Source organism: Pituophis catenifer, unplaced genomic scaffold (assembly GCF_029215685.1).
Source record: "Pituophis catenifer annectens isolate HBS135680 unplaced genomic scaffold, rPitCat1.0.hap2 SCAF_5, whole genome shotgun sequence".
NCBI classification, from domain to species: domain Eukaryota; kingdom Metazoa; phylum Chordata; class Lepidosauria; order Squamata; family Colubridae; genus Pituophis; species Pituophis catenifer.
In genome coordinates, this window is record NW_027256885.1 from 3,736,047 (window position 1) to 3,751,233 (window position 15,187).

A 15,187-nucleotide genomic window follows, 5' to 3' on the forward strand; every position below is an offset into this window, starting at 1 on the left:
GTTCAGCTCTTTATTAGAATGGTGAAAAACAGACTGCTGGCAGTGGCTCCCGAGCCTCCTTATATTCTGCTTGGGCCAGCCAGCCAGCCAATGACAGCTGTTCAAACTTCCCACCGGTGGAAGTGACCAATCCCCCGGCGGATGTCCTTATAAGGACATAACACCCCTCCCCTCTTAGTCCTCAGTCAATCATTCCGTGGCGTAAGTGAGTCACGTAGTCACACAGGTAGGCGGGACGGACAATGGTCCTACCTGACCTGCGCGGTACAGTTCATTCTCCGGTGCTGCTCTCGATGGGTCTGGCTCCTGCTGGTACTCGTCCCCCCGGTGGGCAGTCCCGGAAATCGGCCATTGAGTGTGCGGGGCCTCGCCTAGCGCCTCCAGCTGGAGTGGCCGGCTCGCCCCGCGGCTGGTGGATTACCTCGTCGCTGCCAGGATGATGTTGGGTCGGTTCCTGTTGTTCGTCGCGGAGTCGGACTGGACAGCTGAATCCCGGTAGGACCCTTGGTTGTTTCTTTTGGTCTCTGGCTTGCTTCTGTGGGCTTCCCCGGTCGATGGTGGCGGGGTCCCCCCCTGGCTGGGGACCCCTGCTGGGGTGTTGTAGTCCTCCCCTGCAGGGCTGGCGTTGGGTCCTCTCGGTGTGGTGGCGCCAGTCGACATTGCTGGGGTGGTGGTGGTCGACTCTGCCGGGTTGGTGTGGACGCGGAGGGGTGGATGGTTGATGTCCTACCTCACTGTGCTGGTGTAGGTCTCCCTCGTCTGGCTGGCTGATGTTGACTCGGTCGGGTTGGTGTTGGTTTTCCGGGTCAGGTTGTCCCTGGTCTACCTCGCCGTGATACTGGTGATGCCATGTTTCGGAGGGTCGCTGGCCATCGTCGCCGTTGGCTTGGTGCCTCGTCCCGCTGGGTCGGCCCCGGTCTACTGGGCTCTGGCTGAGCTGCTGGCGGTCGTCCCCTTCACCGTGAGGTTGCGGACCTACCCTGTGGGGGTGGGGTAGGCCTACCTCGCAGGGGTGTTGTAGGCCGACCTCGTCTGGGTATGGCAGGCCTACCTCACTGGGGGGTGGTAGGTCTATCTCGACGGGGTGTTGTAGGTCTACCTCGTCTGGGTGTGGCAGTCCTACCTCGTCGGGGTGGTTTCCTTCGACTCCCCTCACCCTTTTGCGGAGTTGGTCGATGTGCCTTCTGCATGTCCGGCCGTCACCCAGCTCCACCTCGTATGATCTTGGGCCCGTCACTCTCCCGATCCGACCCTTGATCCACTTCGGCTGGCCCTGAAAGTTGAGCGCGAACACCAAGTCTCCGCTAGCGAAGCTTCGCGTCGGTGGTGAGTTAATTGGCTTGTCTTTCAGGTTGTACTGTGGATGGAGTCTATCTAGCGGTGAGCGGAGCCTTCTCCCCATCAGAAGCTCGGCTGGGCTTTTCTTCGTTGTGGCGTGTGGTGTGATGTGTTGTGCCAGCAGGAACTTGTCGATTTGTTCCTGCCAGTCTCCTGGGCCCATCCTGGTGAGCGTGTCCTTCGTGAGCCGTACCATTTTTTCTGCTTGTCCATTTCCAGCTGGCCTGTATGGGGCGATGAGGGCATGCCGGATGCCTTGGCTTGCCAGGAAATCCTCCATGGTCTTGGCTGTGAGTTGCGGGCCGTTGTCGGAGACCAGGATGTCCGGCAGCCCGTGTGTGGCGAATAGGCAGCGGAGTGCCCTGATGGTGGCCTCTGTCGTGGTGGATGGCATCGCGATGACCTCCAGCCATTTTGAGAATGCGTCCACGACGATGAGGAGGGACTTTCCGTTTATTGGCCCCACGAAGTCGATATGTATTCTTGACCACGGGCTGCTGGGCTGCTCCCACTCAGTTGGCTGGGCTTGAGGGGGTGCTGGTCTCATCGCTTGGCACGGGTCACACCTAGCGATCCACGCCTCTATGTCTTTGTCCAAGGCGGGCCACCAAACATAGCTCCGTGCCAGCGCCTTCATGCGAACTATGCCTGGATGGCCGCTATGGAGGGTTTCTAAGGTGCTCTTCTGTAGTGTGGGAGGGATCACGACCCAGTCACCCCAGAGGAGGCAGCCATTCATGGTGGCCAGTTCGTGCTGCCTCCGTATGAATGGGGTGAATTCTTCGCCCACTCTTCCGGTCGGCCAACCCCTCAACGTCCATGAGAGTACCTGTTTGAGGGTCTTGTCCCTCAGTGTGTGGGTCGCCACTGTTGCAGATGACACCGGGCACGTCTGATCATTGTCTATGTGGTGAAGTCCGAGGGTAGGTGCCGGGTCAACGACTGGTTCTCGCAGGGGGCATCTGCTGAGGCCGTCAGCATTGCAGATGTTCTTGCCGGGGCGATGGATGAGTCTGTAGGCGTAGCCGGAGAGGAAGATGGCCCAGCGTGTCATCCTGGGTGACATGTAGGGTGGCGTTGGCTTGTCCCCGGCGAGCAGTCCAAGTAGAGGCTTGTGATCGATGACAATTGTAAACGACCTTCCATACAAGTATTCATGGAAGCGTTTGATGCTGGCTAAGATGGCGAGGGCTTCCTTATCGAGCTGGCTGTAGTTCCGCTCCGCTGATGACATGGTTTTGGAGAAGTAAGCAATGGGGGCTTCGGTGCCACTGGGCAGCTGGTGGCTGAGGACAGTTCCGACTCCATATGGTGAGGCATCACAGGTCAGGATCAGTGGGAGCGACTCATGGTATTGGATGAGGATGCTGTCGGAGGAGAGAAGACTTTTGATTTTCCGGAATGCTGCCTCTTCTTCCTCTTCCCACTTCCAGGGTACCGCCTTCCCTAGCAGGCGGTGGAGCGGTTCAGCAACGGTGGCTTTCTGGTTCAGAAAAACACTATAAAAATTCAGCAGACCCAGAAAGGCCTGAAGCTCCATTTTTGATTTGGGGGCTGGAGCCTCGTGTATAGCCCTGACCTTGCTTTTGGTGGGGTGGATGCCCTTGCTATCGATTAGATAGCCCAGGAACTCGACCTCCTGGACCCCAACAACGCATTTGTCCCTTCTAACTCTTAGGCCCTTCGCCTGGAACCGCTGTAGGGCAAGCCTGAGCCGTTCCATCAGTTGGGCTTCCGAGTTTCCAGAGATTAATACGTCATCGAAGTAAGGTACCACCCCAGGAATGCCTTGGAGAAGACGTTCCATCATTGATTGAAACATTCCCAGGGCGGCACTGACTCCAAATTGGAGACGGTTGCACTTAAAAGCCCCCCTGTGTGTGACGATTGTTTGTGCCTCCGCAGTCCTTTCGTCTACTGGCAATTGCTGGTAAGCCTGGGCCAGGTCCAGTTTCGCGAAAATGGTCCCGCTGCCAAGCGAATGCAACAGATGTTGCACCACTGGCACGGGATATGCGCTCTGCGGCAGTGCCCGGTTGATGGTACACTTATAGTCGGCGCAGATGCGCACAGATCCATCATGCTTCATGGGAGTCACAATGGGGGTCTCCCATGCCGCATGATCAATCGGTTCCAGAATGCCCTGGGCAATTAGTTTATCTAGCTGGGCATCCACCTTAGGCCTGAGGGCAAACGGAACTCTGGGGGGCTTGAGCCGAATGGGTACAATTTTGGGGTCTAAATTGAAAGAAATGGGTTTCCCCAGAAATTTACCTAGGCTCCCATCGAAGACATCCTTGAAGTCCTCTAAGAGCTGGTCGAGTGCACTAGCCTGAATTTTGTTGATTCCGCCAATCGTGAGCCCTAGGGGCTTGAACCACTCCATGCCTAGTAGGGTTGGACGGGCTTCCTTGACGACGGCGATGGGGAGGCGTCCTTCGAAGTCCTTGAACTTCACCCAGATGTTGGTCCGTCCCAGGATGCCGATGGAGTGCCCTCCAAAATCCACCAACCTCGCTTGGAATGGCTCTAGCTGTTTCCTGGATAGCCGCGGTTGAAGTCTTTTTAGCTGGTCCCAGGCTATGATGGAGTACGGTGAGCCTGAGTCTATTTCCATGGGGCATGGGGCCCCTTCCACGTAGACGGTCACGTGGAACTTGTCGGACCCCTCTGCTGCAGCGTGTGCAATTGTTGTCTGGTGGATCCCTCTGCTCTTGGGTGGCCGTCGCCGTCTCGCCGCGGGTACTGGGACCGTTTGGATGTCCTCTGGTATTCGTGGTCCGTGGGTCTGGGAGGCTCAAAACTTGGCTCTGCCGCCCTGCAGGCTTCCGCAATGTGGCCCTTCCTCTGGCAGCGTCTGCAAGTTGCATCCCGCCAGCGACATCTGGTGCAAGGATGGTCCCCTTTGCAGCTGGCACAACGTTCCTCCCATCCACCATCTTGGAGTTTTTCCCACCGTTGGGGTCTTGTGACCTTATGGATGGCCATCTCAGAGTCAGAGTCCGACCCCGTGGAGGTCTCGTCCGATGATGGCTGTGGGTTCCTGCGGAACTTGTGGATCCCCTTGGATCTTCTCATTGCGGCTGCTGCCCTATCAGAGGACTCAGCAGCTGTGGCTTCCTCGATGACCTCTTTTAGGGACACTTTCTTTCGGCTGAGGAGCTTTTTCTGTACTGTGCTGTCCCTCATGCTGAAGACGATGCGGTCCCGCAGCTGAACGTCCACGTTTTCAAATTCGCAGTTGGCCGCGATCTTCCGGAGCGCCGAAACGAATTCCTTGACCGATTCTCCTTCTGCTTGGTTTCTCTGGTGGAAGTCGAATCGGTTGGCCAGAGGCGTGCTTACTGGGGCGTAATGGTCCTGGAGCACTTCCTGTAGCTCGGACCACGGCATCTGCTCGATATCCAGCGGTGCCACGAGGTCCATGGCCATTTCCAGGACCTCCGACCCACAGTGCACCAGGAAGAGAGCCCTCTTTCTTCTGTCATCTAGGTCTGTGAAGCCGCTTCCCACCAGGAACTGCCTGAAGTGAACCATGAAGGACTTCCATTTCTCAGTGCTTGGGTTGAATGGAGCCAATGAGATTTGTGGTCCAGACATGGTAGTGACTTAGCTTGTGCTTCAGCTCTTTGCTTAAGGTGGCAGTTGGCTTGCAGCTCTTCGTCGGTTCTTCTCTAGTCCTTCGTCGCCAGTGTTAGATCGGCGCTGGAAAGAAACGTGACTCAGCTCTGGTCCGTTCAGCTCTTTATTAGAATGGTGAAAAACAGACTGCTGGCAGTGGCTCCCGAGCCTCCTTATATTCTGCTTGGGCCAGCCAGCCAGCCAATGACAGCTGTTCAAACTTCCCACCGGTGGAAGTGACCAATCCCCCGGCGGATGTCCTTATAAGGACATAACAGCTGTAACTTTCCCATTCTTTTCCAACCCTTTTCTCTTTTTTTTATGTTCTCACTGATAATCCCAGTGTAAGCATTTATGTTTTTTATATTCTTTCTATTCCTCCCTTTTCTTTCTTTGTTTTCTATTTATTCCATTGTTAATCCCAATGTAATTTTTGAAATTCTCCTTTTTATTATTGCTACCCACATAATCATTTAATTTTCCATAATCAGTCTCCTTGTCTTTGTCTTCTTCTTTATTGTCAGTTTCTTTTCCTTGCTTCTCATTAGTTGTTTCTTTGTCAGTTTGAATGTATCCTAAGTCAGTTTTTTGGTCATCAAGTTTCAATTTTCCATGCAAGATTGTGGTCATTTCCCTTATTTCCATTTTTCATCATTTCCTTAAATTCCTGCACCATTTTGTTCTTTCTAGATTAATATTATTCCAATTGAAGTTACGTTGTAATCCTCTTTTTTTTTCCAAAGCCAAGACACTTGTGAACAAACAAAGCCTCCTTAAAAATTCTCACATGCTGTTATCCCTTTCAAGGTCCAAGGTTTTTTTTCTTTCCAAAACAAAGATTCAGTGTTGCAATAATTTTTTTTCTCCTGAAGATGGCTCTCTGCAATCCACTATTACAATCAACAAGCTGGAAAAGTATCCATTTTGTTTGCTGTCAGCTTTAAACAATTTTTACTTATTTAATTTTTCTTCTTCTTTTTCACCTTTATATGCACCAAATCAGTTTAAAATTCAGTCCAGGTTTGCATAGTCCAAATTCTACATTACATTCCAATTTAGTTTCAATTTAAAGTCATTAACCGGTCCTTTCTATTACAAGTTTTTCTTCCTTCTTTATCCTTCCTCCTTTTAAAGTTCCCAAATTAAAAAAGGGTCTTTTCGGGTTCTTAATTCTTCTGATTTTTTTTTAAAGTTCTCCAAATACTTAAATCCAAAAAAAACAATTTTCAGATCGGGTTTTATCACTTTATAATTTCCGCCTTAATCTTCTTTTTCTGTCCTTTCCCATGCCTATTAGCCGCTGTTATCACGCCAGGACATTTACAATTGTTTTAAAAATCCTCTTTTTTTCTTTCTGCCTATGAGTTAAATATCACTCACCCGGCATCAATATTCCGCTCAATTCTCCACTCCTGCACAGTGCTTGGTCTGGTTGCTCCAGCTTACTGGCGGTCGTAATGGCCGCCGCCCCTCCGCTGCAGAGTCAGAGAGAATTTCCTCTGACCTCCGAGGAACTTGCCTGTTCCTCTTGGTCTTCCGAGGCGCCTCTCTTTCTTCCCTGTCCCTACAGGACAGATCCGGTCCAAAGACCCCTCTGCAGTGGTTCGTCAGCCCGGGATTTCGCGGAGCACATCAGAGCCCGCTAATCCCCGACCGATGCTTCCGGTCGAATCAGTTTCTAGTGACTATCCTGAAGTCACTTGCTGTGGAAAGTATCCTGAATCGGACAGCACGGGCACTTGGCAACTTGGCTGTAGACTCAGATAATTGCCAGGCCATCCATGAAGCAGGTTGAAGAGGGGCTGGGCGAGGAAGAGGGTAGGATCTGTGTAAGTGTAGAACTGAGATTTGTAGCATGTATATGTATTTATACACATACACAGAAGTCCTCGTTTATCAACCACTCATTAAGTGATGTTCAAAGTTACAACAATGCTGAAAAAGGAGACTTGTGACCACTCCTCAAAGCTGTGGCTATCGCCACTTCCTTGAGGTCACATGATTGCAATTTGGGTGTTTTGACAACTGGTAAATCACCCTTTGTGACCTTCATGGCTGGCTTCTGACAAGCAAAGTCAGTGGGGAAGCCAGCAGGAAGTTGTTAAATCGGAGTCACCTGACATTGTGTTTAATCACTGCAGGTGATTTCCTTAATGACTGCGGCTGAAATTGATATGGTCACATGTCACACTTAATGACCATGCCACTTAGCAACATTGCTGATTGTGATTGGTAAGTGAGTATCTGTGACCTAGGAAAATGCCGGAAAATGTGATGCATGGAAGCGATGCTCTTTTTCCTCCCCGATTCCCCGATGCAATTTGCACAGCCGCATGCCCTCCTCCTCCTTTTCCGCAGTCTCACTTTCTCTTTCCTCCTGGCCAGATCCGTCTCCCGGGCCAGGAGCAGAAGCCAACCGCCCTTCGCCTGGGTTGTCTGGAGAAGGGGCAGGCCGGGCGGCAAGCCACCTTGCCTTATGCCTCTCGCGCAGAAGTGCCCACTTCGCAAGAGCATCGCCTCCATGCATCACATTTTGTTCCATTGCTCTGACCTGCGTGGCATTGACTGCTGCTGTGTTTCAACCCTCTCTTGCTTCATATCTTTTTCAGCTTCTCCCTGAACGCTGACACCATCACTAAGTGAAGTGGTTCATTCCAAAAATTTGCATCAATTCTGTTCCAATTTTGCTCTGCAAAGCTAGCAGACCTGGAAATCACTATTCTTTTGCTTCCATCACTAAACCAATAGCTGTTTGAGCCTGGCTCATAGCCCATAAACCTGAGCTTTCTAGCCTTTGGTTGTTCTTTTCTTCTAATTGCTTTTGTAATATGCACCCACGCCTTGCTTCCAAAAACCCTTAAATGTGTTAGAGATGGTTTTCTCCCATATAGCACTGCATATGGAGTATCATTAATGGAGGAACTCCACAGCCTATTAATTAAATAATTAGCAGTCAACATGGCTTCACCCCAATATGCTCAGACCAGAATCCTCCAACAGTGAGTCCTTTATGGTTTGTAAGACTCCATTCCACCTCAGATACACCATTCTCAGCTGCTGTGTACGGATTTGTGCGTCTGTGTTTTATTCCTAACTGTCCCAACCACTGTTGAAAATTTGCTGACATGAATTCTGAACCTCTGTCAGTTTGCAACTGACATACCTGTTGTTTATATCTCCTTTCTACGAAGCTTACCCATTGCTTAAATTTCTGTAGCACCTCTATTTTACTCTTTAGTAAATAGCAGAACCCAAACCTGCTGTATTCATCTACAATGGCCAGCGCATACTTAGCTCCTCCCAAACTGGCTTGCATTGGCCCAACCAAATCTGCATGTACCAGCTCTAGAGCTCTTGTTGTCTGCCTTGTGCTACATTTGCTTACTGGGAATGCCTTGGACTTTGATGACTTACATACTGCATAGTCCAAGTATGCCTTACATCCCTTTAAATATAATCCTTCTCCAAACTGGTCCATCTTTTGCAAAACACTGAAACTGGCATGGCCAAGCTTTCTGTGCAAGAGATGAACACATGAATCATGCTGTGCCACATTTCCAAATGTTTGGGCACATTGAACCTTTTGTCCCTGCAACACATAAAGATTATCGTTCTCAGCTTGTCGTTCGTTCAGAACTGCGATAGGAAATAATCACCAGTAACACACAGAGAATCAGGGTTTACTTTGGCAATGATAAGCTTGCAGTCAAAAGTAAAGTACAAGTCGGTGTTTTGGTTCAAAGTCAGCGCTGGGTGTAATCACACCACAGTGCTATTTAACAGAAACTCAGCCCCTTAAACATACATCCGGTGATTATCAATCAAGCACCCCCACTCCCTTAACAGTAACAGCTGCGAGCACCAGAGCAGCGAGGACAGCAGAATCGGAGAGGCCCGGCAACGTCATCAATCATCGCCCTGAATGCTGCTATCCAGGAACTGTTTGTGTGTTCGCTGCGGCTGCTTATCTCCACTCCTTCGTCTCCCACACACCCCATCGATGGCGAGCTCCGGCAGGACTCGACAATCGTCTTTTATGTTGTTTAGCGCATGTGCGAAGATGGCGGTATCCAGCTAGCTCCCGTCCGGCGATGGGACTGTTTTGGCCTTTTTTGGGGTGTAGGGGCCGTTAATACTTTTTACGGCCCCAGCCCTGGCGAGGAGAACCCCTACCCAACCTGGGGAGGGCTTTATGCCCCCCGGAACATCTCGGCTGGAGCTGGGGAGCCGGCGGTCGATGGGGCCCTGCGGAGCGCCGCTGCAGAGCACCGTGGAGATAATGGCGGCGGCGGCGGTGAGGGAGGTGACGCCTTAACTCGGCTGCAGCCACTTTCTTGGCTGCAGCTTTTGATGTCAACAGAGATGAGGGGTTCGGAGGGGGATGGCGTCTCTGGCGGCAACGCGAGTAGTCACGGGGTGATGTCCCCCCTCCCCCCTCGAAGCGGCAGAGCCGGGGCAGCAATGGCAGCAGGGGCCAGCTGGTGACGCTGGCGTTGGACCCCCCCCCGGACCCACAGACGTGGTTATCCTGGATGTTCTGAATTGAGAACGGCGGATAAGAGACCAAGATAAGCAACACGGTTTATTCACAGCAACAAGCACAAGGGTTAAAATGTAACCTAACCTCGGTCGTGCGCAGCTGCTATTTATATTGCAGCTGGGCTCGCACGGCCAATAAAACACTTTAAAACATTCACACCTCCCACCGGCCGAGCTATCAGCTCAGCCGATCAGGAAGCCTCCGTTGCTGGGCGGCCACTCATCAGATTGTAACACTCCTCCCCCTTTAGATAGTACAATAATCGTCCAGATAACCCGGGCGCCTACATATACACCCGGACTGGCGCAAATCGCCGTCCAAGCGATCAGGGGGTGACGCCGTCTCCGGTACTTCCTGAGATGTCATAGACGGAGGTAGCTGGTCTGAAGATGGTGGAATATTTGATGATCGTGCAAGAACATCTATGGGTACCTCTGGCAATGAAGGAGCTGTAATTACAACAGGTGAACGTGAAGACCCCAACGACGGAGCCTCTAGAGTACTATCGTCCACCGGATCAGCCGTCGGAAGTGCACCAAACATATCCGGCTCCTCGTTACCCTGGGTCCGAGCCGTAATGCGACTCCTTAGCTGGTCTATATGGCGACGCCAGGTCCGGCCATCCTCAAGTTCGACCCTGTAAGAACGGGGTCCCGTGACTAAAATAATACATCCAGGAAGCCACAAAGGATCACCCCCATAATTCCTGGCATAAACGCCATCACCAACCCCGAACACCCGGGGCCGGCTAGAGGAATCTATGGGTGCCTCAGGTGTATAGTCCGGATGTAGCCTATCTAACACAGTCCTTAGTCGCCGGCCCATAAGAAGTTCGGCCAGGCTACGATTGGATACCGGGCACGGGGTCGAGTGCTGCGCCAAAAGGTACCGCTCCACCTTCTCTTGCCAATCACCGGGGCCGAAACGGGCCAAAGCGTCCTTGGCCGAGCGGACGGCCCTCTCCGCCCGGCCGTTACTGGACGGATGATATGGTGCCTCTAAGGCGTGACGAATACCCAACCCCATCAAAAACATCTGAAATGCTGCCGAAACAAATTGGGGTCCATTGTCCGAGACAATTACATCGGGAAGTCCATGTGTGGCAAATATGTTATGGAGAGCCTTGCTCACAGCGTCCGATGTGGTTGATGCCATACGAACAACCTCCACCCATTTAGAATATGCATCAACCACGATTAGAAAAGTCTGGCCCTGAACCGGCCCTGCTAGATCTATATGCAGCCTGGACCATGGATTCCTGGGTATCTCCCATTCCTTAGGTGTGGCAGCCGGGGGCCCTGGCCGGGATGACTGACAAACTTGACACCTTGCTACCCAATCTATGATGGCCTGATCAAGCTTAGGCCACCAAACATAACTACGGCCTAAAGCCTTCATTCTCTCGATACCGGGATGGCTATCGTGCAGCCGTTTCAGAATAGTTGGCCGCAATACAGGGGGAACCACCACTCGGCAGCCCCACAAAAGGCACCCCCGGGAAATAGAAAGCTCGTGTTGGCAGATGGAATATGGCTTAACCTCCGTGGGTAACGGCCCACGCGGCCATCCCCTACACACCCAATCCATGACCTGTACAAGGGTAGGGTCCTTAGCGGAGTGTTTAGCTACATCCACAGCCGTCACAAGGGAAGGAACATCATCTATCAAAAGAACCAGCTGGTCCGGAATGGGATCCTCTACGGCCAAAGGAAGGGGGCAGCGGCTAAGGCCGTCCGCATTTCCCAAGGCGCTCCCGGGGTGATAAATTAACTGATAGTTATAGGCGGCTAAGAAAACAGACCACCGCGCCAAACGCGGGGAGATAATCTGAGGAGTAGGCTTATCTCCGGCCAGCAAGCCCAAAAGTGGCTTGTGGTCCGTAACTAATTGAAAGGAACAGCCGTAAATATAATCGTGGAACCACTTTACGGCGGCCACGAGTGCCAACGCTTCTTTATCCAGTTGACTATAATTCCTCTCTGTCATCGACAGAGTTCTGGAATAATAGGCAACTGGAGCTTCGGACCCATTGGGTAAAACATGATTCAGCACAGCGCCGATGCCATATGGGGAGGCATCGCAAACCATGGTGAGGGATATATGGTCACTATACTGGACCAGCACGGCATCAGAAGTAAGTAAATCTTTAACAGCCCTGAAAGCAGTAGCTTGGGCTTGCCCCCACTTCCAGGGGGCCGTTCTGTCCAATAGCCGATGGAGTGGTTCCGCCACAGACGCCTTATGCGGCAAAAATATGCTATAGAAATTAAGCAGGCCCAGAAAAGCCTGAAGCTCAGCCCTACATGATGGCGTTGGAGCATTCTTTATGGCATCGACCTTAGAAGGTGTAGGATGAATGCCAAATTTATCAACAAGGAACCCTAAAAATTCGACCTGGGGAACGCCAAACTTACACTTAGAGTTTTTAAGTTTCAGGCCCTTTTGTTGAAATCTGCGTAGCACCTGGCGAACACGTTCGACGAAGTCGTGTTTGGTGGTAGCCGAGATCAAAACATCATCGAAATAAGGAACGACGCCAGGGATTCCCTGGAGCAACCGCTCCATAAGGCTCTGAAAAATGCCGGGAGCTACGCAGACCCCAAATTGTAATCGGCGGCACTTAAAAGCGCCCCGATGCGTGACAATTGTTTGGGCAGCGGCCGTGGCATCATCAACAGGAAGCTGTTGATACGCCTGGGACATATCCAATTTAGCAAAAATAGACCCTTGACCCAAAGAATGTAAGAGGTGTTGAACTACCGGGACCGGATACGGGTGGGCCTGCAAGGCCCGATTAAGGGTACACTTAAAGTCACCACAAATACGGATGGAACCATCCGGCTTAGTGGGGATAACAATAGGGGTCTCCCATCGAGAATGATCCGTAGGCTCAAGTACACCCTGAGCCAGCAACTTATCTATCTTCACATCCACCTTAGGGCGAAGGGCAAAAGGGACCCGTCGGGGCTTAAGGCGTATAGGTGGCACCTGGGGGTCTAAATTAAGAGATATGGGGGTACTGTGGAAATTGGGATCGTAGAAACACCCAGGAGCATAGAAGAGTCCAAAGGCAGATGCATGAATAAATGTGATAAATGTATTTATTCATATAACAAAACATATTAACTATGTACAAAGGCTGTCTTAATATCCATTAGGATAGGGGGCACACAGCGTGTGTGACTACCCCTATCAAAGATCATGTCTCATGGAGAACAAACGTAAAAGAGAGCATGGTGGAAAGGTTAGAGGGGGTTTTATACTCAGTGTAAGCCCCTCCACTCCACATAGGGGTGGGGGCACTTTCTGCCTCCACTAGTGTCTGTATGATATATGTGCCAATGGCTTGCAAATACTTGACAGGTACCCTTATATTTACCTAAGGTGCCGTCGAAAACCTCAGCGAACTCTGTTGTCAAGGTTTCGAAATCATCACTAGACGTGGTATGGATGCCAGAAATGGAAAGCCCCAACGCCCCGATCCAGTCTAAACCCAAAAGGCTAGGGAGCCTGCCTTTGACTACCAAAAGTGGGAGGGGACCTGCAAACTCCCCCCACTCCACCATAAACTGGCTGCAACCCAAAGTGGGAATGCCATTTCCTTGGTAGTCGTGGAGACGAGTAGAACAGGGCTGCAAACGGTCACAAGCAAAGGACGGCACCAGCTCTTTAAGGGTCTGCCAGGCGATGATGGACTTAGATGAACCAGTATCCACTTCCATCCTGCACGGTTTTCCTTCAATACGAACAGTCAGAAAGATCTTCTTGTGACCCGAGACAGCATGGTTGCCAGGCGAGAGAAGATCACAGTGGGAAATAGCAAAACAAGAGTCCTGAGGACCATTGAACCCTTCCCGGCCTAATTTAATGGAAGATGGTACGCCCATGATGTCCGCGGAGGATCTCGAACGGCAAACCTTTGCCAGGTGGCCTTTCTTTCCACAGTGGCGGCAAACGGCATTTCGAAAACGGCAAAAAGCACGAGGATGTGACTCCCCACAACCCAAACAAAACGCTGGACCCCGTCCTTTGGAGGGTGGGCGTCGATTGAAGACCGACGCCTTGAGGTGGTCCACCTCCTCTTCGCTATCAGCAACGGTATCAGAGCGTTCGTAAGACTCCCCTAGCTGTATGGCTGCACAACGAGAGGCCAGTGGAACATGCGGGAAGTTTCGAATTTCCGGCGCAGACCAGTCAGACATCTCAAACGCAGCCGCTTCCTCAACAGCAGTCTCCAAATTGATGACAGATTTGGCCAAAAGGCGGCGCTGCAACCGCAAATCGCGCATGCCGCAAACTAGTTGCTCGAGGAGGGAGTCATCAAGGTTTTCAAACTCACAACTTATTGCCTCAGTCCGAAGGGCGGCGAGATAGTCATTAATGGACTCCCCTTCCTTTTGCACCCGTTGTCGAAACATGAAACGGCGAAAAATGCGAGAAGGTGCGGGTGCGTAATGGCCCTTCAATTTAGCCAGCAAAGTAGGCCAAGAAACGGTGGACAGCTGTTGGGGCTCTACAAGCGCCTGCGCCGTTGCAAAAATCTGCGGCCCACACGTGTTGAGAAAATGGGCTCGCTTCTGGTCATTGGAAAAGTCAGTATAGTCATTTGCCTGCAAAAAACACTCGAAACGCTCAATATAAGCGTCCCAAGTTTCTGCGCTGGGCACAAAAGGCATAAAGATAGCCAAATTACTCATTAGAAAGAGTTGCAGGCCCACAAGGAACGAGAGAGAAGAGAAAAAAAAATGTTTGCCTCACGTAGCTACCTTCCGAAATGCCAACAACAAAACAATTCTTCTTTCGTGGCCGTACTCAGTGGGAGTCATCCATCCTCGTCGCCAGTGTTCTGAATTGAGAACGGCAGATAAGAGACCAAGATAAGCAACACGGTTTATTCACAGCAACAAGCACAAGGGTTAAAATGTAACCTAACCTCGGTCGTGCACAGCCGCTATTTATATTGCAGCTGGGCTCGCACGGCCAATAAAACACTTTAAAACATTCACACCTCCCACCGGCCGAGCTATCAGCTCAGCCGATCAGGAAGCCTCCGTTGCTGGGCGGCCGCTCATCAGATCGTAACACTGGAGTATGCCAGGATCGCTAGGACTGTTGAGTTATGGGGGTGTGGTGGGGCGGTGCTGGAGCCGTTGATGGCACCTGTCGCAGGATGCTGCAACGGTGGACGTTAGCTGAGGTGTGAGGGAAGAATGAGGAGGTGAGGGTGGCCAGGACTTATAAATCGACGGAGGAGGAGATGTTTTCCACCTCTGGGGATATTATTCCCCCCCTTCCTCTCCCCACCTTACCCTCCCCCCCTCCCTTAGTGGGATGGGTTTACAAACTATTAAGCAGGACCTCTTCCCATGTTCCAACTTACGCCTCTTGCTGGAAGGAGAGACCGAGCACTACTATGGGGGAGCTGAGGGACTTTTTATACCCCAACGGAGGAGACGGAACATCATCCCTGGTGTAACCATCTCTAGGGAGACTAACCATCGTGAGAGGATGGTTTGGATATGACCCTCCGTTGGGTGAAAAAACAAAGGACATTGGACCTTCTCCCTGTCGTGAGAGGACAGTGGAGTCCAGCTCTACGATGGACATTTTGTGATCTTGTGCACGGTTATCTCTCTGGACTATGGAGGAACCCCGAACTGGCCCTCCTTTCCCATCCTTGGTTCGGAT

General features: G+C 51.5%; 1 pseudogene; it reads left to right on the forward strand.

Moving 5' to 3' along the window:
- Positions 1 to 15,187, forward strand: part of LOC139317496 (armadillo repeat-containing protein 5-like) — a 72,332-nt pseudogene that overhangs the window by 49,410 nt on the left and 7,735 nt on the right.